This window comes from Protopterus annectens, chromosome 6.part1 (genome assembly GCF_019279795.1).
Source record: "Protopterus annectens isolate FY-2018-M chromosome 6.part1, PAN1.0, whole genome shotgun sequence".
Classification (NCBI taxonomy): Eukaryota; Metazoa; Chordata; order Ceratodontiformes; family Protopteridae; genus Protopterus; species Protopterus annectens.
The window spans coordinates 320,383,299-320,407,926 of NC_056738.1; the positions used below are offsets into that span (position 1 = coordinate 320,383,299).

Here is a 24,628-nt window from a genome sequence, read left to right on the forward strand (position 1 = left end):
CTGCCCTTTGGTCTAACCTCAGCCCCCAGGGTTTTCACCAAATGCATGGCAGTGGTAGCGTCTCACTTGAGATGCCTAGGATTCCGGGTGTTTCCATATCTGGACGACTGGCTCCTTACTGCCACCACCGAGCGTCAAATGATACAGGCCAGGGACTACACAATCAGCCTTTGTGCTCAGCTAGGGATTTCGATAAATTTCAAAAAATCTGCGTTACAGCCCTCGCAGCATATTTCATTTATAGGCGCAGATCTAGATACCCGTTCTATGCTACTAAAGCTACCCTTCACAAGAATAGCTTCCCTGCAAGATCACGTGTCTCTCCTGCTATTGTCCAAAAAGTCCCCAGTCAATCTAGTCCTGAAAGTCTTAGGGCTCATGTCAGCTTCCCTCATTGCAGTTCCCATGGGGAGGCTACACATGAGAGTTCTCCAATGGCTGCTGTTCGTACAGTGGTCGTTCCAGCAGTTACCGCTGACACACGAGATTCACATAACGAATACCTGCAAAGCACACCTATCTTGGTGGTTACAGAATCACAACTTCATCAGCGGCCGGCCGTTTGTGTTACCCAAACCAACAGCCACAGTGACCACGGATGCTTCCCTGATAGGGTGGGGGGGCATCTTTCAGGGACAGACATTCCAAGGCGAATGGTCCAGCTTAGAGTACAACCTGCACATAAATGTTCTAGAGATGAGGGCAGTGTTTCTAGCATTGCAACACTTCTCCCCCTTCTACCTCTAGGGACCATTGCAGTTCAGACGGACAACATGTCCGTAGTCTGGTACATAAACAAACAAGGAGGAACCAAGTCTTACCAGTTGTGCAGAGAGGCCATAAGAATTTGGCAATGGGCAGAATCCACTGGTCGCTTTCTGATAGCAATGCACATCCCGGGGTTATCCAACGTCATAGCGGACAGGTTGAGCAGAGCCATCCCGTTACCTCACGAGTGGTCCCTCAATCAGATAGTGGCGGAAAGGATTTTCCGCAAATGGGGCCAGCCTGGCTGCGATCTGTTTGCGTCTCCAATGAACACCAAGTGCAGAAGCTACTTTGCCCTTTTACCCCCTCCGGGGGATGTCCCCAGGGACGCTCTGATTCACGATTGGCCCCCGGGTCTCCTGTACGCGTTCCCTCCTATACCACTGATCCCAAAATTTCTTCAGAAAGCCAAGGACCAGGAGATGACTATTATTCTCATTGCCCCATTCTGGCCTCGACAGATTTGGTTCCCCTTTCTTCAGGCCCACCAAATACGGGAGCCCTGGATTCTGGACCCAGTGCCAGACCTACTGACTCATTCATCAGGAGCTCCTCACCAGTCGCTCCTATCCCTCAAGTTAGCAGCTTGGCTGCTCCGCTTCCCTACTTAGCCAGGTCTGATCTTCTCTCTCCGGCGGTTCAGAACATTCTGGTCGCCTCTCATAAGGCTTCCACTACTAAAATCTATACCAGTAAGTGGAAACGTTTCATCTACTGGGTGACTACACAACATTTGGATCCCTTAGTAGCCCCTTTGAACAAGATTTTGGAGTTCCTGTCCATGCTGTTTCACCAAGGAGCCTCTACTGCCACTTTAAAAGTTCAGTTGGCCGCTATTTCCAACTTTCACGTAGGAGAGAACGGAGTTCCCATTATGGCTCATAGGCTTTGTAAAGCCTTCATGAAAGGGTCCTTTCATCTCAGACCAACAGTTAGGTTACCTACAGCTCCTTGGAATCTAAATCTGCTCTTATCCCAACTAATTTTACCACCCTTTGAACCAGCTTCTTCCTGTTCCTTAAAGTTCTTGTCCTGGAAGACTCTTTTCCTAGTAGCTATCACTTCAGCCAGACGAGTATCAGAACTTCAGGCACTTTCCATCAAGCAGCCATATTTAATTTTTCACCCGGACAGGGTATCATTACGTACCAACCCTTCCTTCCTCCCTAAGGTTTGTTCGGTCAACAACATTAATCAGTCCATTGAGCTTCCTACATTTTTCAAAAACCACTCCAACAAGCTGGAATATATGTTGCACAAATTGGATGTTCATAGACAACTCAGATTCTACCTGGATAGAACTAAGGACCATAGGAAAGTGGACCAACTCTTTATAGCCTTTGCGGACAACAAAAAGGGCATGGCAGTGATGAAGCGCACACTTTCTAAATGGCTAACTGATTGTATAACCTTCGTTTATTCTGCTTCAAATCAGATTTTGCCCACCAAACCAAAGGGACATTCTACTAGGTCAGTTTCCACATCTCTGGCTCATGCAGCTCGTCTGCCATTGGACACTATTTGTGCAGCCGCCACTTGGTCTAAACCGCATACATTCATCACTCATTATAAAGGAGACAGGACTTCCAGGGATAGAGCATCCTTTGGTTCCACTGTGCTCAGGAATGTTCTTCCGTGACTCAGGGTAACGGAGCTAGGGACACTACCCATGTGTAAGAACAAACGGCGAGATTGAACACTCTCACATAAAGAAGTTATGTCCTTACCATAACGTTCCATGTGGAGTGTTCATCTCACCTTTGTTCTTACATCCCCACCCTCCCACCCTCAGGTCTGGAAGAACGTACGGATTTAGAAGTCTGGTCTATTTGTCTCCCACTAGTGGTCTCTCTGTTGTTCCTACTGGCTTGAGCTAGTGTCTGATCCTTATGTATACTTGTGTATCCTTTTATGCTCATAACCTTTGTTATTGCTGGATCTGGTCTTGTTTGCAAACTCGATCTGAGGTAAAGGCAGAGGGAATTGTGGGAGGTAGGTTGGTCTCGAGCTTCTCCTAGATGCAGAGCTTTGCTAAGCGGCCGACTCGGAGCCGAGGATCGGCTCCGACACCCATGTGTAAGAACAAAGGCGAGATGAACACTCCACATGGAACATTATGGTAAGGACATAACTTCTTTTAATTTGCCAAGGGTACACAGTAAACAAAAAGAAATAAAAACTAGTGCCCCCTCAAGAGATAATATTCCTGGGTGCAAGCTTAAATACAACTGCCCAGATGGCTTATCTCATGCCAGACAAACAAAGGAAACTGAATCATTACTTCCATATGATGGCAACAAAGACCCAGCTACCTGTAAGAAAAATTCTGCAGGCTTTGGGCTTCATGGCATCCTGCATCCTGCTAATTCCATATGCAAGACTGCATATGAGGAAGCTACAATGGTATCTAAAAAGCATTTGGACTCAACATTGCCACAGCCTGGAAACAATAATTACTCTCATTCCCTGCCTGCAACAAGAGTTTTGATGGTGGGTACTGGCCTGTCACCACAACAAGGGACAGCCATTCACTTTACCCACAGCCAGGCAGACACTAACAACAGATGCATCGGATTATGCCTGGGGGGCACACATGGCGGGAAAATGTATTCAGGGCACGTGGCCCGCAAACCAAATGCATCTTCATATCAATCAAAAAGAGATGCTAGCTGTACAGAATGCCCTGACAGCCTTCAAGGATCTACTTCATCCAGGACAACTATTGCTAAAGACGGACAATGCTACAGTCGTTTGGTACATAAACAAGCAAGGGGGCACACATTCCTACCCCTCTGCAGGCAAGCCATGACTTTGTGGAACACAGCATTGACCTATCAAGTACTTCTGCAGGCAAAATTCCTGCCAGGAAAGACAAATACTCTGGCAGACGAACTAAGCAGAAACCTCATGGACCCTCACGAGTGGAAACTAGATCCACAAGTCTTCAGCATGATAACAAGGAAATGGGGATGCCCAGACATAGATCTATTTGCCTCCCCTCACAACTGCCAACTACAGAGATTCTGCACAAGGACTTATCACACACAAGCATGGAAGGTGGATGCTCTTTCATTCAGCTGGAAAACCCTGACAGTTTATGCCTTTCCTCCACTGCCTCTCCTCCCCAAGGTACTCCTAAAGGTCAGACAAGAGAAGCCAAAAAGGATTCTGATTGTCCCAGACTGGCCACGCCAGCACTGGTACCCAATCCTAAAGAGCTTGTCTCAAGTCCCAGCCTGGACTTTACGTCAAATTCCTCATCTTCTGACCCAACAAAACAATCAGATCCTGCACAGCCAACTCAGAACCTTAAATCTGGCTGCATGGCAAATAATATAACCACTCAGAACACACCTCTCTCTAAAGCAGTTATGGATGTCATTTTGGAAGCCAGGAGGCCCAGCACCAGAAAATCTTATTCAGAAAAATGGAAGAGATTCTGTGCTTGAAATCAGGCCCAAGGACTTGAACCGCTTGTTCCAAATATTCCTCAGATTTTACAATACCTAACTGAGATGCTGGACAAAGGCCTATCCTTCTCATCAATTAAGATCCATGCCTCTGCCATTTCAGCTCATTACAATACGGAACCTCCTATTTTTTCGCATCTACTGCTAAGGCAGTACCTCAGAGGGGCCAAAAACATAAGACCCCCAAGGAGAGCACCGATACCTACATGGGACCTCAACTTTGTCTTGGAAAAGCTCACACTGCCTCCTTTTGAGCCAGCCAATACAGCTGAGATAAAATTCTTATCATGGAAAACAGCTCTGCTCCTAGCAATAACTTCAGCAAGAAGAGTCTCAGAGCTACAGGCATTAATGGCAGTGGAACCTTTTATCATTTTCCATCCAGACAGGGTTTCTCTAAGGAGAAACCCAGCATTTATGCCAAAGGTAGTATCCAGTGTGGCTCTTAACCAAACCATTCATTTGCCAACTTTTTATCCAAATCCCCAGAATAAAGGGGAGAAACTTCTGCATTCTTTGGACATACGCAGGCAGCTACGCTTCTACTTGGACAAAACTAAAGCTTTCAGAAAGACTGAGCAACTTTTTGTGGCATATGCTGCAGGATCACAAGGAAAGGCTGTCTCAAAGCAGACTATTTCAAAATGGATAGGACACTGCATTCGTTTCTGCTATGCACAGCATGGCAAATCAGTGCCTAAGAATATTAGGCCACATTCTACCAGGGCAGCAGACACATCAGCAGCCTTTCTCAGAGGAGTACCAACCAAGGAAAGTTTGGTGGCTGCAACTTGGAGTTCAGTGCACACTTTTACCAAGCACTACCACTTACCTCTTTACTCTAAATCCAGAGCAGGCTTTGCCACTGCAGTTCTGCAGGGCCTCATAGCCAGTCCTAATCCTATTTAGACCCAGCCGCCCAACCTCAGCTTTGGGATTCAACCCAAGTGTAATGACTGCAACAATGAAACACGATGAACATAGTACAGTTGTGCACCTACCATAAATGTAGATGTTCGAGTGTATTCACTGTTGCAGTCCAGGTTACCCACCCACCATCCCCCTTTCTTTGCTGGGACTTATCTGTACTTCTCTATCCTATACAACCTATGTGGTGTATTTGCTTGTAGATGAAGGTATTGCTTATTTTAGTGTATGCTTTTTATAAGCAATGTGTATAGCCTATCCCTTTGGGGGCACCTGACATCTGGGGCAAGAAAAACTGAAGACAATGGCGTCGGCTGCATCTTATATACTCCTGGCGCACTGACGTCAGGGAAGAGGTGACAGCAACCGACCCCAGACCAGGACTTTGGAATTCAGGCCTATTGCGGATAGCCTGCCAGCAGGATAACCCAAGTGTAGACTGCAACAGTGAATACACTCGAACATCTACATTTATGGTAGGTACACAACTGTACTTTTTACCACCATTGATGTGCAGTGATCATGGGGTTATAAAGGTTAATTTGTTGCTAGATAATTCTGCCAAACTGAAATCTAAACCAATGCACAGAAGATTAATTGTAGATTGTATTGAAGCAAAACAGTCATGTAAAACTAACTGGAGTGAGGTGTTCAGTTGAAAAACTGCAGATGGAATGTGGAAAGCTTTGAAAGAGAAATTGTTTGAGTGCAAAAAATCAGAACAATGTTTAACATCAGGATCTAGACATATAACATCAGGGGATATATTTCCATAAGAGCAAGATATCTGATTAAGGTGAGAGACAAAAAATATAAGAAATGGAAGAGAGGTCTAACTACAACTTTGAAAAACTGAAATAAACAAGCTGGACAAACAGCTTAAGCATAGTGTGATACAAGATCAAGAAAAATTTGAAGAAAATTTATATAAAGAAATTGAGCATAATAGGAAACCTTTTTATAGATACATAAGATGTAGAAGGAGTAAAGACACACAAATTGATAAACTGTGCAGATTCCAAAATGTATTCTCAGACACAGCAGATTATAGAAATATTTACAAAATCTTATGCAAAACAGTTTGGCTCCAGTGACATCCAGGTAACTCTAGATACTGGAATCAAATTAGATTATATTGAAAAAGAACTGCACAAACTGGATCCAAACAAAGCACAGGGAGGAGACGGAATTAGTAACAATGACCTGAGAACACTTCAGCAAGAACTTACTGTACCGTTATATCTATTATTCACTAGGTCATATAAATATGGAGAGATTCCTCAAGATTGGAGACATGTGCTTATTAAGACTGTGCTTATTAAGCCTGTCTTTAAGGGAATGGGGGGGGGGGGTAGAACAAACCCAGAGTCATACAGACCCTTAAGTCTACTTTCATGTTGTTGAAAAATAAGGAGAAGATAATATTGGATAAGTTATTGTCAGAACTGGATAGGTCGGGACTTGAAATCATATTCTATTACCACCTGTAACATGATGCTTTATAACAATATAATAACAGCTATGAATGAAAAATTGTGCTGTGATGTAATTTATTTAGATTTAACTTCAGCATTTGACAGGGTCATACACAATCAATAAATAAGTACAATTAGGTATTTATGTACTCTTGATAAGGTGGATAGTTGCATGGCTTACAGATAGGACATGGCTGGTATCATACAGTAACTGGACAGGTGAAATCCTTGGTTACAGTCAGGGTGTCCCACAGGGCTCTGTGCTAGGCCTTTACTTGTTTAGCTTGTACCTTTCAGATGTAACTTTTTCATCTGAGGTGTTCTACAGTCTATATGCAGACAACCTGAAATTGGGTAAACTGATACTGATTACATGTGTTACTGATAAGGTATGTCTGCAACATAACTTGACTAAATTGACCATTTGGGCACAGGAGAATAATATGCTGATAAATACATCAAAAACTAACCATATGAGATTTGAGAGACATAAATTGAAAGGTGAATATTTAATACAGCACACAGTGATTGAAACTGCACACTCATTCAAGGACCCTTGATATATGAGTAGATTCAGCTATGAGTTTTTCTAATCATGTCAACCAATTGGTTAACGATAGATGTTAAGTTGTCAATCTCGCCTTCATTCTTGCTTGATGGGTTCGGAGCCGATCCCTCGGCTCCGACTCGGCACTTGCTAAGCTCGAGAGTCACTTTTACCAGCTCGAGGCAGCCCCATATCCCATGATGCAAGGCGGTAAGTACCCAGATCTCGCTTGCCGCTTAAGAGGTCCTCCGTTTACCAGCTCCTGGTAAGTGATTCTATTTATGAATATTAAGCCCCTTTTCCTTAAAAAAACCCTTATTTGTTAGTTAGTACTTAATTTTTTACCTTTTGTGACAGAAAATCCCTGTCTTTCTATTTTATTTTAGTCAGATTTATCCCATCCCATCCCTCCCTGTTAGGGTGTGTGTGTTGTTTATAGAAATACCTTTTGGTATTTTATTTAAGTTAATTTTGACTGGTGTGTGTGTGTGTTTGTTTAAAGCACCATGTCAAAGGAGAGGGTCTCAGGTTTTAAGAAGTGTGACTTGTGCTGTCAGAAGATGTCTCTGACAGACGGTCACACTTCTTGCCTTTATTGCCTAGGCCCTCTTCACCTGCAGGACTCCTGTGCTATTTGTCATTCCTTCAGCCAGAGAGTCCTGCAAGAAAGATTTAATAAACTGATTCTTAGGGGCCTTCTTAAGCCGGAGGGCTCTCCGCTAAGTCGGCTCCATCCAAATCAGTTAAACCTTCCAAGGCCCAGGCTTCTGTATCTAAGCCTGCGGCCTCGGCCCGACTGCATTGAGTCGAGATCGCCGCTGGAGCCGATTCTGGCTTGACAGCCTTCGCACCGATGGCTATCGGTGCCGAATCTGTATTGACCACTTCGATGTCAGCTCCAATCGGCTCCGACACCCATGTGGCACAGGCATCGGTGTCGGCCCGATCGCCGACACGTTACTTTGGTGGCTGTATCGGCCCGCTGGAGCCGATATCGAGGCTTCCTGTCGGCTCCGAGAGGTCGGCTCCGACAGGATCTATAGTATCGGCTCCGATGGCTCATTCCAGGAAGAGGTCGAGGTCTCCTTCCTTTGAGCCGGTACTTTCTGCTTCACCTCTTCTATCGAACGGAGCCATCGGACCCGATCTTCAAGGTCATCCAGGTTGTCAGATCATGACCTAGAGAGAGTGGTCAGTAGATTACTTAAGTCACAGGTACTGGCCCAAATGTTACACAGTCCGTCTCAACAGACGACTGTTGGTCCACACCGTTACAGTTCCTCCTTCAACTCTACCCCAGAGCTTGGAGTTGGAGTCTTCGAATGGTTACTGCTATGGCTGGAGGACGGATACCCCTTCTGTTCCTTCAGCCTCTACTCTTATCTCCTCTTGAGACCTTCCTTAGAGGGATTCGTGGTCGGGCTTCCATGGTCTCCTCCGAGGGGTGAGTGGCATCGGACCCTTGTCCGAACCCGCCTTCCCTTGGAGCCTCGGCCTTGGTGAGCTCGGCTCCGACATCTGCCTCGAGACTTCCCTTCGGTGGTCCCTGGAGTTCCTAGCTCTTCGGAGCGGGTTCTCTCGGACCTGCCTGGGAGGGAGCATTCGAGGTGATGAAGAGTGTACTGGCCACTGGTATCAGTCAGCAGTCTGTTCCCATAGCTCCTCCCTCTATAGTACCTGTTGACATCTCTGCCACTTCTCTTGCTACAGGACCCAGAGATCCTCCGCCTCAGGTTTCCCCATTGGAATTTCCCCTCTTCCGAGGATTCTCCTGATGTTTCGGGAGATCCTCCTAGGAAGAGGACTTGTAAGAGGAAGCATGTAGACTCCCGAGTCTGTCACTGGATACTGACTTTGATGAGTCAGAGGGATCCCTAGATCCTCTGAGGATGTCTCCTTCACAGACATCCTAGAACTTCTGAAACAGAGAGGAAACTGGCCCACCAACAATCCCTCTGAGGATGAGTCAGTATACCTAGAGGCGTTTGGATCTCGGCCCTCCACCTCCTGGGTGTCTCCGCTTCGACCCCTTATGCAGGTTATTGCAAAGGCGTGGGCAGCTCCTGACTCTGTAGAGCCAGTTTCTAGGAGTCCTTCAAAATTTATCACTGCTCCGAGTGACAAACAATTCCTTACTAAGGGTGTCGCCGCTGATGCCATGGTGGTGGCTGCGGCCACCAAAAAGGAACTTGCAGATCCTTCCGTGCCCGTCCATCCTCCTAATAAGGACTCTAGGACCATGGATAGGTACAGCGGATGTTTTCCTCAGCGACCTTTGCTATGCGCTCGCTGAATTACCTATGTCACTTCACCAGACTCCAGAGAGATATCCTGAAGGAGCTGGGAGAAGTAGTTCAGGATCCTACAGCTGCAGGGGCTCAAGAAAAATTTGCTTCGCAGCTAGGAACCCTCAATTCCATTGCAAACTCCTCCATGCTAATATCTTATGCTGCGGATGGAGTAGAGCCGCAGGTACAGGTGTGGCTCTTAGACGCCAAGCCTGGATGCGGCTATGTGATTTTATGGATCCCTTTAAGGCCCTTCACAAATTCTCCCTTTGATGGATCAGCTTTGTTTGGCCCTCAGGTGAAGGAAACCTTGACCAGGTGCGAGCAGGACGGCAAGACTCTTTCTGCTGTTGAGTCCGTTTTTCCACCCCTCGAGACCTTATCCCAAAGGACAGAAGGGTGGGAAAATGTGGTTCCGAAATCCCAAGGAGTCACGCCGATTCACGTGGTCAGTTTACCCCTAGAGGCAGAGGGGTAACAACAACAGACGCCTCTAGAGGCAGAGGGGGTCCAAGAACCAGGGAAACAGGGAGCCTCTCTCTGACAAGCCCTTTCAGCATCCCTGAGGTGTTGCCCGGCTGTCCTTCCTTGGAGGCATTCGGGAAGATTATCACTGTACCCAGAAGCCTGGCATTCCCTCACTCAAGACAGATGGGTACAGTCGATCATATCCAAGGGTTACATAATTCCTTTCGAGGAAAGTCCCTTCCCTCAAGTTCCCTTCCAGATGTACCACCCGGTCTAAGGGAGATTGCAGAGTCAGAAATCGCAAAACTACTGCAAAAGAGCCATTCAGCCAGTTACAATAGACCATTCAGAGCCCGGAATCTACTCAAGGTTCTTTTGGTCCCCAAAAGACGGGAGACTGGAGACCAATATTGGATCTCAGCAGACTCAACAAGTCTGTCAGGAAGACAAGATTCGAATGGTCACTCTTCAGTCAATTCTGCCCTTCTTACAGAAGGACAACTGGATGTGCTCAATAGATCTTCAGGATGCGTACTATCACATCAAAATTCACAGACGCCCAGGAGATTTCTCCGCCGGCTGGGGTCCAGTCATTTCCAGTTCAGAGCCCTGCCCTTTGGTCTCACTACAGCCCCCAGAGTGTTCACCAAATGCATGGCAGTGGTCACGGCTCACCTGAGACGCCAAGGATTCCAGGTGTTTCCAGATCTCGACGACTGGCTCCTGTCAGCCACCACCAGGCATCAGCTTATACAAGCCAGGGATTACACAATAGACCTTTGTTCTCATTTGGGCATCTCAATCAACTTCAAAAGTCATCCTTATCGCCCTGCCAGTCTATTACCTTCATAGGCGCAAACTTAAACACTGTTCAGATGTCAGCTACCCTTACAGAACAAAGAGTTTCAGACATTCAGACTCATGTCAGGATCATTCTGGCCAGCAAGAAAATACAGGCCAGAATGGTTCTAAAGGTATTAGGTCTCATGGCTGCGGCCATTACTCTTCTTCCCCTGGCTCGATTCTACATGCGCCTTCTTCAGTGGATGCTGTTCACACAGTGGTCATACCAGCAACTTCCAATGCGCCACCAGATTCTGGTGACACAGACATGCAAAGAGCATCTTGCTTGGTGGATCACAACGCCTCAGGTTCACCAAGGCAGGTACTTTGTACCCCCATCCCGATAGCCACTGTCACCACGGATGCCTCCCTGATCGGGTGGGGGTCATTATCAGGGCAGGATGGTTCATGGGACGTGGCAGCCGCTCGAGTACCATCTGCACATAAATGTCCTGGAGATGAGAGCAGTGCTTTTAACGTTGCAAGCCCTCAACGACTTTCTTCCCGTAGGGACAATTGCAGTCCACACAGACAACATGTCTGTAGTTTGGTATATCAACAAACAGGGCGGAACCAGGTCCTACCCCTTGTGTCGAGAAGCGCTCAGACTATGGCAATGGGCGATCTCCTCTCATCGGTTTCTGGTAGCAACGCATATCCCTGGGAAAACCAACATTATAGCGGACAGATTGAGCTGAGCTATCCTCATGCCTCACGAGTGGTCTCTCAAGCAATCTATAGCGGAAGAGATTTTTCTGGAATGGGGTCGTCCATGTTGCGATCTTTTTGCTACTCCCCAAAACAGCAAATGTCCAGACTTCTTCAGCCTCTTCACGCTATCAGGCCATCGCCCAGAGACGCTCTGACCCAGGATTGGCCCCAGGGACTTCTTTATGCCTTCCCTTCATTTCCTCTGATCCCTCAGGTGATCCAGAAAGCTACCGTTTTGGGAGCCAAATTGATTCTCATTGCCCCTTACTGGCCTCGACAAGTTTGGTTCCCGTTCCTCCATCATCACCTTTTGGTGCAGCCGTGGCATCTGGACCCAGTGCCAGACCTTCTGATTCACCAATCGGGTCAACTGCACCGGTCAATCCCTTCTCTCAACCTCACAGCATGGTTGCTCCACTTCCTTCCTTAGCCAGGCTTCCTTTGATCTCTAACCCAGTTAGAGACATCATAGTAGTTTCGCTAAAATCCTCTACCAGGAGGATTTATACAAGCAAATGGAAACGTTTCTCTTATTGGGCTAAGGCCCAAAATATTGATCCTTTTACTGCCCCTGTTCAGGCAGTCCTGGACTTCTTAGCAGAGATTTTTCATGCAGGCTCCTCTTCTTCCACAGTTAGAGTTCAATTGGCTGCTATTTCTAATTTTCATGTCGGGATAGCAGATCATAATATTATGTCCCATAGGCTCTGCAGGGCCTTCTTGAAAGGAATTTTCCTACTAAAGCCTCCAATCAGGAATCCTCCTCCTCAGTGGGATCTAAATTTAGTGCTGACATCCTTGATTCTTCCTGTCTTCGACCCAGCTGTTTCTTTTTCACTGAAATATCTTTCTTGGAAAAATTTATTGCTAGTGGCTATTACATCTGCCAGGAGGGTGTCTGAACTTCATGCTCTTGACCCCTATTTGGTTTTTCACAAAGACAGAGTATCTTTGAGAACTAATCCATCCTTTTACCTAAGGTCGCTTCAAAGAACAATCTGAATCAATCCATTGATCTCCCTGTATTTTTCCTAACTATTCCGATAGAGCTGAACAAAAGCTACATTATCTTGATGTCCACCGTCAACTTAGATATTATTTGGACAGAACAAAAAATTTAGAAAATCTGATCAACTTTTTGTTTCCTATGGATAATAAAAAGGCCTTCCTGTTTCTAAAGTGACCTTGTCCAGATGGCTTTCTTCGGTCATCTCGAAATTTATACTAGGGGAAAACAGCTGTGCTCAAAACCTAAAGCACATTCAACTAGGAGCTTAGCTACTTCTACAGCCTTTCAAGCTAGACTTCCTTTGGACACTATTTGTGCAGCGCCACTTGGGCTACTCCTCACACTTTTGTTTCCCATTACAAATTGGACTTGGCCTCCAGGGACAGAGCCAGTTTTGGCTCTACAGTCCTCAAGAGTTTGTTCCATTGAGCCACCCAGGATAGAGGTGCTAGGACGCGTCCCATCAAGCAAGAATGAAGGCGAGATTGACAACTTAACATTAGAAGTTATGTACCTACCATAACGTTCCATGTTAGTTGTCTTCTCGCCTTCTTTCTTGCGACCCTCCCTCCTTCCCCCTGGCCTGGACAAACCTTGTATAAGAAACTATTATGCTGAAGACCATTCAGACTTGGTCCTTCTTCCATCTGTAATTTTTCTTTCTTCCTTTGGGAAGTATTTTATGCTTGGTGCTATTGCCCTTTGTCAGCAAACGAGATCTGGGTACTTACTCGCTTGCATCATGGGATATGCGCCTGCCTGCAGCTGGTAAAAGTGACTCTCGAGCTTAGCAGTGCCGAGTCGGAGGGATCGGCTCCGAACCCATCAAGCAAGAAAGAAGGCGAGAGAAGACAACTAACATGGAACGTTATGGTAGGTACATAACTTCTTATTATAGAACTATAGGTTTTATAAAAAGATTTATAAAGTCTAGAAAATCAAAAATAATGAAGTCATTGTTTGTTAGTTACATTGGACCCACATGTGAGTATGGAATAACAATATGGAAACCCTATAAGAAAACAAGCATGAGTAAACTGGAAAGAGTGCACCAAGGGCATCCATGGATGTGAACATTCAAGTTATTATGAAAGACTAAAATATCTGAACTTGTACAGTGTTTCTTACACATATCTAAGAGGAGATCTTATTCAGTTATATATGGCATTTAGAGACAACTACCTCTGGGAATGTTCGGGGTTATCAAAAAGTACTAGAGAATCATCAGACATCCTATGTAGAAGATTCTATAGGAATGAGAAGTGTACTACTAATTGGTTTTCTGACAGAGTAGCTGATGCATGGAACAGACTACCAAATTACATTAAACCAAGTACTAATTTAGGTAATTTTAAGAACATCATGGACACTTATGGAAACAAGTGTTTTGGTATATTGGCAAGCTAGAAGGTCATTAATGCTCATGCTTGAAGTATTTGTATGTATGTATCTGCATTTTAGAGCAGTTGGCTGACTATCAAGAAAACTGCAGGCTCTAAAACACACATCCTCTTAAGCAGACAGAACAGGAAAAATGGGTGTAGGTTCTGAAAAATCCTTCTGTAACACCTCATCGTATTTCCTGAGGGACTGAGAAACCTCAGTGTTCTCCCATTGAAAACACTGGCACATTCTAGTAATAGTGTCAGAGAAATAGAGTCCCCCCCCCCCACACACACACACACACACACACACACACACACACACACACACACACACACACACACACACATGGAGAATTAGAAACTGAGCTCTCCTCTTGAGTGTGAATCAGACATCTGAGGAAGAAAATGTATTTGTCCCTGTATCCTCCTGTTCAGATTCAGAATCTTGAACCTCTTCAGGAACTTTATAGACTTTCCTGTAACTGGCTCTTGATACACAACTTTAAAGTAATATTACTGCAGCACCGAAAATATCTTCTAGCTGCAGTGTAAAGTTGGCAAGCACACAGCACTGGAATGTAGTAACCAGACAATTCAGCTATCTCAAATTCTGTGCTAAGTAGTAGAACTATCCTTTAGTAATATCTACACCCTAGTTAACCCTTTGTCTAAATGGCATTTCTACTAGTTATATCCACACCCTAGAAAAATCCCTTTCTCTAACCTATTTTAATGCAGGCTCCTCTCTTTACTATTTTATATTTATCTAATTGAAACAGATAAACATTTACAGTATGAATGCATTCCTACTTCCTAACCTAATTTAAGCATACCTGATGTTTATCTAAAGATGTTCATTCTCTATTTTGACTTAGCCCCCAACATCTAACTCTCTGCTTATCAGCCTGTCTTAATATAGACAGTAATTGAATACACACACTGTTTTTTAAACTTTTAGCAATAGCATAACTTACATGATATATTTTTCTTACTGAATTTTTTTTTGCTTCCATTATTGCATTTGTAGCCTGGTGCAAACCACTCTGCTCTCACTCCACTCAGGCTTACTCCTCTCACATATCCTACCCTAAATTCCCACCCATCCCCACGTCACCTAAACTTATAGTTCCTACACTCCACCTACACACCATCTCCACCTCTCTTTTCTTCCAACTGATTATTCTATTTATAACTCCTTATCTTGTTTCTTCTTACCCTTTTTTCTTCAATATAGCTTCTTCCTTCACCCTTCTTTACTGTTATCATTATCTCACTAATATCTCATCACTATGTCCACATTTTTAGCAACCTTTGTAACTCTCTCTTATGTTATCCAGCCTTATTCTAACACACATAGCATCCATGTGGTCATCAATACTTCAAAATGCATAGAAATTCAGTTACTATCTCTACAAATACTCACAATCAGGTTACAAGTTACATTGATGTCTCACCTAGCCTATCAAACCTCACAATCTTAAAGTCTACAATAATTAAAATATTACATACTCACCCAAAAAAAGACAATGCTAAACTAACAAGTCTTCATTCAAAATGCTATTCTTAATGAACTCTGTTCCATCCACTTCTCGCTTATTCCACAGTACAGCGATATCCACCCAAATCCAGGTGCCATCCACCCACAAGCAACCTTATCCTTATCTAAGAAGCTAAACTTGATTACATTGTCTTCATACCGTATGTCATAAAACTTCTGAGTTCCATGCATGGATATCACAACAAAAACCTGATATTGTAGCTGCAACAGAAACTTGCTGCAGACCTAATATAAAAGACTCTGAACTTCTATCCACTGGCTACAATATAATTAGGACATATAGGATTTCCAGTATTTTATCCCAAGAACTATACTTGCATACCCTTGTCAAATCCCATTCCAAAATTTGCATTTGTTGATGCAGAAATTCTAATCCCCTTCTTAAAATTAAATAATGCTAAACATTTATGCATTACTGTACTGTATATTAATCCACGGCCAAAATATTTCAGTACTAGAAAACATTTTATTAAGGCTATCATCTACAGTTCTCCAGGAAACCACCATCTTGGGGATGGCAATATCAACTGGATAAACCTTACATATGACTTCCCTACCACCAGTATGAATCTCTTTGGTTTCTCTCAGTCATTAATACACCAACTAGACACGACAAAGTAACAACATGGGCTCCATGTTTGAATGTATCCAACCTGCAACAGTCAGGCGTGATTGTCAAGGAAGGCAGGAGAGTGGCATTGCATAGATAGAGATGGGCACAGTTGACAGAACACCCCAATCCCATATAGAAAATTTGAAAAAAGGGGTTAAGTGACCACCTACTGGTATATACCAAAGGAGCTATCCTCCATATAACCAAAAAACATCATTATAAAACAACACAGAATCTCTTTAATTTCAATTAACAATCTTGCCTCAATCTACATTATAGTGTGGGATGTATTAAAAACTTTTCCTTTAGGTGATGCAGTAAATCACTTTGATACCTCATTTCTCAATGTCCCTAACAACATAGCACCTCTTCACACAAAAAGAGCCAAACCTAATCGTGCTCTATGGCTGTCTCAATTAAGTAAACAATTAATGACAGGCAGGATCAAAGCATGGAAAGAATGGATGAAAATAAAATTACTGTAAAACTATAATAATTTAGACAACCTTGAAATCAAATTTAAAGATGTACAAAAAAAATAACAAAATGTAACAAAGAAAAAACAGAGACAAAAAACAATTGTGATCTATAAATCACCCACAAAAATAACCCTAAAAAATTCTGGTTATCTATAAATTGACTGCTTAACCACAGAGACAAAAAAGACCCCGCTCAATATCCTGATAAACCATCTCTTCAAATTGCTAGCATATAGCATATTTAACACATTTTTCATCAGCAGCATAACTACTCTTAACTATAAACTGTACCCTCCCACACACCCTCGCCACCTCACACACTCTTAGTACTATTTCTACTACACCTACCTCTGTAGCCACTATTAATAATTCACAGCCTTCTTCTCTTGAGTCAGAGTCCACACCTAACCCCCCCTTCCCGCAACAAACACTCCACATTTCACACTTTAGGCTGTTCCCACAAGCCATATTTAAAAGCTTTTATACAAGCTCATACCAGTTCAGCCTTTGCTGACAAACTTCCTGGAGAACATTTTAAATTAGCTGCAGATACGATAGCTTACCCCATCACCATACTAATCAACAGATCCATTAAATTATGTCCCAGCACTGTGGAAAATGTCATATATCATTCCTTTTCATAAATGAGGAAACTCCACTGAGGTATCCAACTACTGGCCCACTGTTATATTATCCCCCCTCTACAAACTTCTAGAAAAATGTGCCCGCAAACAACTTCTCAATTACCTTCTCCAAAATGAACTGATTAACCTCAACTGAACATGGGTTCAGACCATCCCACACCACTACAACAGCTTTACATTATTTTATGGATACTATCAATAAAGTCAGAGACTCTGGCAAACTTATCGCCTCCCTGTTTCTAGATCTGTCTAAGGCATTTGATGGTGTTCTACCATAAACTCCTACACTAACTCTCTATTCTAGGACTTTCCTCCTACTCTAGCAAATGGTTTTCCAGCTGTCTTTCCAATAGGCAGCAATCTGTAAAATGGCAAAGCCCCCTTTTATTTTGCCTACTCAATATCACTGAGGTGCCCCTAGGTTCTATTCTTAGTTCCTTTCTTTTCAGTGACTTTACCAATAATCTTCACACTTCTTCTTGTTGATCTTAATTCAGTATACAGATGACTCTACTATTCCTTCTCTTCAATACACTGGAACCACCTGTGATGAAGGGAGATATTGCCAGTACAGATTGCTGGAATTTTGTAAATAATTATATGTCATTTGTGAATATGAACATGATGTATATAAGATGCTTGTGTTGCAAATGTATTAAAACTGCATGTCATGTGTATATCAAATTGCTAGTATAGGAGTGTGTATTGAAAAGGTTTTTGTAGAGTGCTTAAAATGTAACCACAGTGTGCCCTGCTGGAATAGAACAAAAATGTACATGCACTATTGTAACTGTTTAAATGTACATATTTTAACAGTTGAAACTGGGATACAGGAGGTTAATCTCAGTCTATTAAATTACTTTAGGGCAGCTAGACACAGAATGTCTAAAATTAGGGAGCTTTCTGTATTGTCTCTAGGGTGAAATTAGTCTTGAAATGGGAAAGAATGTAATTGTTTTATGACTTCCAGCATCTGCCAAATATCTGAGGTTTATGTATTTTCACAGGTAGATGTTAAATACTCCCAGATTCCAGCAGTGGGGGTTTCATCTGGGATAGAGTCAGATGACAAGAAATTATGTAATTCTACAAGCTATCCCAGCAGTAATATTTATGATATTAATCTGATAAATCTCTGAGAGAGACAGAGCATTCTGTGTTCTGCCTTGGACCTGACAACAACAACTAGAAGATCCATTCACCACATCTGCCTTGCTCTTAAGTAAGTTAACTAGGGATAATGTAATTCTCTTAGATTCAGTCAGGAATACGTAAAGCATAGTTTAGATGTTTTTCTTTATTTGACACTGTCCTGCAAAGTTGTTTTAAGTGTTTCCTGTGATTTTGAACTCTGATGTCACTGTGAATGTATACTGAGTATTTTCTTGTTTTTTATTATTTATTATTAAATATGTTTAAACCTTTCATTGTGGCTGATCTTTGTAGAGATATTTAAGTTTTGAGAGTACTTGCATATTTATTTGGTGAGACTGTGGGCCACTCCTGATAGCCTTGCTCTTGGTCAGACTGCCATTTGTATTAATATTAAACAGTAAGATTGGACACCCTTTGTTAAGGGCATTAAAGTAGGTGATAAGGAGTTGGCTGGTGTCAGTGATATCTACCTTATAGTGTGGGCAAAAGGAGGCATAACTAGTAAACCTGTGCCAGCCTTTCCCAGGTGTGTGTATGTGTGCAAATCAAACCTCAAAGAGTGTGTGTGCCAGCTACTTGGGCAGGGACACAAAGCACTGGTTGGACAAAGAGGGTGTTGGAGGTCTTCATTCAGCTGAGATCTCAACTCTATAGCTGTGCCAGTGGGGAGTATTATTGGGGATCTGGAGGAAGAGTGAGAAACCAGCCCTGAGTCTGTGGTCTCTATGTGCTCTTAATGGAAATTGCACTTGATGCAGAGAGCCGAATCTGGAAATACTGTGTATGTACCTTGCCATCTTCCAAGTGTATCCTCCACTGGTGCCAGTGGTGAGGATTGAAGCTCCTTGATTACTGGTCCAGTGGTGGGGCCATCACATTTATTGGTGTCAATGGTGGGATCACCACATCACATACTGGGATTCAGTGGAGTGGATATTGAACTCCTGTAGCCTGTAAACAGTGGTCACTAAAGGAGGTGTTTGTACTCTCAAGCAGCCACACGGTAGACATTCAGAGTTTCATATCACAATAGTTTTATTTATTTTTTGTTAGCTTAGTTAGTCAGGGAGAGCAGGCAATGATGTCAGCAGAGGAGTATGACAAGCTGACAAGGAGCCAGTTGGCTGAAATGTGCCAAGACGAAGGGCTGAGGCATGCCAACCTGACTAAAGCAGAGAGGATTGCAGCCTTAGTCAGAGATGCATCACAGACCAGCAACCAGGAGGACAATCAGACTAGCCTTGGGGATGTACAGCTGTCAGAAAATGGACAGTTCAACTTTTCCACAGAGGACTTAAAAATCCATCTAGAGTTAAAGAGACTTAAACTGGAGGCCAAATGTTTGGAACTAGAATCAGTAGAGAGACTGCGTCAGAAGAAACAAATGGAATTTGAAGCAGCAGAGAGACTGAGACTTCTGGAAGCTGAAGAAAATGAGAGGCAGAGGCAACATGGAAAGGAGGTCCTGACTCTTCACCAGGGTCATGGAGGTAATGGGGAAAGGAATAACTGAACCCCAGAAGCAATAAAGGTCAGTAAATTTTTTTCCACAATTTTTCAGAGTGAACATTTGAAGAGTTTTATTCATATGTTTGAAAGGGTTTGTTAACAGTATAATGTTGACCAAGGGCTCTGGATATGGTTTCTGAGCCTCTTACTCCATGGTAAAGCTGTAACCGCTGTTTCTAAATTGTCTGATACTGATTGCTTAAGTTTTAATACAGTTAAAAATTGTTTATTAGAGTGTCTTAAGTTAACACCTGAAGCTTATAGAAAAATGTTTCATGAGCATAGATGTAAGGCAGATGAAAGTGTGTGCGAATATATTGCTGAACTCAGCACTTATTTTCATAGGTGGGTGATTGGGTGTCAGGTCACCACTTTTGAAGGGCTGGCAGACCTTTTGGTGAGGGAACAAGCCCTTAGCACTTTTCCTGAGGACATGAGAATCTGGTTAGCAGATAGAGAATGTAATACCGCAGATGAGTTTGGTAAAAAGGGAGACCTATACCTAGCAATTAGGGCATCACTGCACAGGAAAGGGATACCCAGTGCTGCACATGGGTCTAATGGAACCCATGGTAGGCAGCCTAAACTGCCCCAACAGAGTCCGCCAGTAAGAGGGGAAGCCACTAAATGTTCATCGTGTTACACTGTTGCAGTCATTACACTTGGGTTATCCTGCCGTCAGGCGGTCCCGCAGTTGGCCAGAGTTCCAAAGTCTTGGTCTGGCGTCGGTTGCTGTCGCTTCTTCCCTTACGTCAGTGTGCCAGGGGTATATAAGATGCATCCGACGCCATTTTCTTCAGTCTTTCTTGCCGCACAGTGCCCGAAGCAGAAGCAGTTCGCAAGTGCCGATCGGCCGACTCCTGAGATTTTCGAAGTCGAATTTCAGATCCGAAGTCTTCAATAAAGCTAAGTACCCCGTTGGGGAAACTTTTTTCTTGCCTCAGACCGATGTCAGAAAAAGTTAATAATTGTATTTCTTGTGGGAAGCAAATACCTCATAAGGACTTCCACTCTTACTGTATTCCATGCCTAGGCCCTGATCACGACGTCACTAGTTGTCGGTTTTGTGCTAGATTTAACAAACGCACTATAAAAAGACGTTTTGATTTCTCTTTGCACTACTTTGGCCGAAGGTTCAATTATACTATGCCGTCGGATCAACCGACGACCGCAATTCTGAAAAAACGCAGAGACAAGGATAAAGACAGGCATCCGAGGTCCAAAACCGACGACGAAACCTCTTCTAGGCCAGTCGCCGGTTCTTAGTGAGGTGCTTTCACAGCCCCTGACACCCGCTATCTCAGAGCCACAGGCCACCTCCGACTCCCACGTGGAGACAACTAGGCCTCTGGAAACTCAAGGTATTGGGCCTACGGAAACTAATCCCTCAGATGGGTCCGGAGCCGCTGAGCAGGCATCGGCTTCTGAGGGTGTTTTCAGACCTTCACAACTTATCATTAAAGCAACAGCCAAGACAAAAGTATCCTTATCCACTATCCTTCAGTATAAAAACAATGGCTATCTCTCCTCTGCTACTTTCCTAGACCTATCAAAAGCATTTGACATGGTCCCACACAAACAACTCATCTCTGTCCTCAATAACCTATCCTTCTCACAATCGGTCACCAACTGGTTTCAGAGTTACCTGTCTGACCGCCAACAATCCGTTGTATGGCAGAATGACATATCTCCCCAACTACCTGTCTCCATAGGGGTTCCCCAAGGATCCATCCTTGGACCCCTACTCTTCTCTGTTTTCACCAATAATCTAGCCTCTGCCGCCAAACATGGCACACTCATACAATACGCAGATGACTCAACCATCATCTGCTCAGCCCAGTCCCTACCCAAACTGCAAAAAGTCACACAGGAAGCCTTTTCCTCTGTTGAAACTTGGTTATCCGATGCCCAATTAATACTCAACCCAAACAAAACTAAACTACTCATCTTTCAACCCACCAAACATACTCAAAACCACTCTCACTTTAACATCACAGCAAAAGACAACACCACTATATACCCAACTGAACACACCAAATTGCTAGGAGTGGAAATAAACAATAAACTAAAATTTGACATTCACATATCCTTGACCATAAAAAAAGTCCACAATAAACTAGGAGCGCTATACAGAAATAAGCAACTTCTCACCAAAGCAGCAAAGATTTCAATAGCAAATTCCCACCTTATCTCCACCCTACTTTATGCCTGTCCAATATATACCAACCTAAGGCAATGCGATTTAAACAAGCAAGAGACCTGCTACAACAAAATCGCCAAATTCGCCACAGGGGCATCCTACCGTAGTCACCACTGTCTCTCACTTGCTGAACGGCTGGCTTGAACTCCCTCACCTCCTTCAATGGTATCAACTCTCACTTGCCCACAAACTAGTAAATCATCCACTAAATGTCCCATCCCTCCAGAATCTACTCCAAACCTATCGCACCACCAGACCACTAAGATCCAGCAACAAAAATCACTTACAGATCACTAAAGCCAATAACTCTGCTGATGAAGCACTATTCTCTTGCACCATAGCCAAATTATGGAACTCCCTTCCACCCACAATTACCTCCATACCATCATGCACCCACTTCAAAACTTTACTAAAAGCGCACCTAAAAACATGCTGGCTATGCCCTTGCAACTCCCACTCTAATATCACCCTCCCCATCTAACCACTACCTTTCTTTCCACTCCACTAACTACCTTGATTATAGCAAGCTCAGATGCTCATAAGCCAGTACTTATTATACAGCAGGAACTTCTTCTTGTAACATTTGTTAATGTCTGTTATGTACTTCACAGATAAAGATTCTAGTTGTCTACTGATGTACTATGTTCTTCATCTGTAAATATGTTGTAAGTAATTGCTATGTAAATTGTTAATCGCTATGTAATCCAATGTTACTACTGTCTGTTTAGTTTAACTGTAGAGCTTTTCTCCTCGGGCCTCCGCTGAAAATGGACCTACGTCCAGTCGGACACTCCCGGTCAACAAATATAAATAAATAAATAAATAAATAAATAAATAAATAAAAATAAATAAATAAAAGTACCATTAAAGACAAAGAAGCAAGTACAGCATTCTCCTGGACAGTCCACCATGTCTAAGAAACAGATGCTTAAAATGGCCGAAGACCTCATTACTCTAATCAGGGGTTCCCATCCCCCTCCTGAGAAAAGGCCTAGGCAGGATACAGACTATGATTCCTCTGATCAGGTTTCCATTTCCTGTGATTCCTGTTCAGACCAGAGATACTCTCTACTCCCCTATGAGGACTCTGATGCTGAAGAATCTATCCCTTCAGCCTCTCCTCCGGAGGATTATTCTTTTGGGGAAACTTTACATACCATGAGGGAGCATTTCCATTGGAAAAGTCAGGATTATTCAGAATCCAAGAAAAGGCTCAGGGATTTCCTTTTATTGCCTCAGCACAAGCCCCTGGCTATTCTGCCTGTGCTAGATATTGTGGATGATGTGTTCTCTGAATCCAGCTTATCTCCTGATTCTTAGCCCCCTGAAACAGCCAAGCCAGATAGGTATCATAGAGTCCCTGACTCTCACAAGTTTCTTTATAAAAACCCTTCTGCTGATCCAGAAACTATTTCCCAGGGTCCAAAAGGGTTTAAGGCTTCCATTGCAAAAAATCCAGTACCCTCTGACAGAGATTCCAGAGCTTTGGATAGATGGGGGAAGAAAGTTTACACTTCTGCAACTTTAGCAGTAAGGACTTTAAATTGCCAGTTTCACATGCTTAAGTATCAACAATATTTAATGGCTCAGTTAAAACAGAAAATGTTTGCAAGCTCAGAAGCTCCTGACTGTAAAGAAATGCAGGATGTATTAGGTGGGAAAACATACTCTGCAATGTGGTTTTGATTCTTTAGAGGCCTCTTGTAGAGCCGCAGTTACAGGTTCTGTGATTCGAAGACATGCTTGGTTAAAAGAACAGAGTTTACCTGATCATGTTAAGGTAAAATTATTGGATGCTCCTTTACAGCATGATACCTTGTTTGGTGTTAAGGCAGAAGAGGTGTTAAAGAAAATGGAGGATAAGGCTAAATCTATGCAAACAGTCAAGGATTTCTTACAGGTACAGCCACCTCGATTTAGCAGAAATTGGCCAACAAAGAATTGGTCCTTTCCAGTGTCAGACAGGCCACAGAGAGGCAGATACAGATGCCCAAGAGGCAGATCTCAACCCCAAGGCTCTAACAGACAATGACAATGGGGCACCTCAACCCCAAAAGGAGGTGAGGACAAGTCTCAACCTTACAGGAAACAGTCCCAATGACTTCCCCCTTCACACGCCAAGCACTTCCGTTTTGGCAGCCCCCTTAGGGGGAAAACTAGCACTCTTTTCTCAAAACTGGCAAACAATCACCCAAGACAAATGGGTTCTGAATATTGTGTCTAAAGGTTACAGGTTCCACTTTCATACTTTACCAAGGCTAAAAGGAATGCCAGACCTGCCACAGAATCAATGGGCAGAGGCACAAAAACAATTTACAGCCCTCATGGACATGAGAGCTATTCAAAAAGTACCACAACAGGAACAAGGACAAGGATTTTACTCAAGACTCTTCCTGGTCCCCAGAAAGGACAAGGCCTGGAGGCCCATACTAGACCTTTCAATTCTAAATACTTACCTGGATATTCTGAAATTCAGAATGTTGACATTACAGTAGCTTCTACCCATGCTGGGCAAAAAAGCTTGGCTTGTTTCTCTGGACCTCAAAGAGGCATACCTGCATGTCCCTATCAGACAAAAT

The 24,628-nt window shown here is 43.5% G+C and overlaps 1 protein-coding gene across 2 annotated transcripts in view; it reads left to right on the forward strand.

The window, feature by feature from the left end:
• The window catches only part of LOC122805531, a 2,823,268-nt gene that overhangs the window by 759,032 nt on the left and 2,039,608 nt on the right, over window positions 1-24,628 (forward strand). The gene's annotated exons all lie outside the window — the stretch shown is intronic.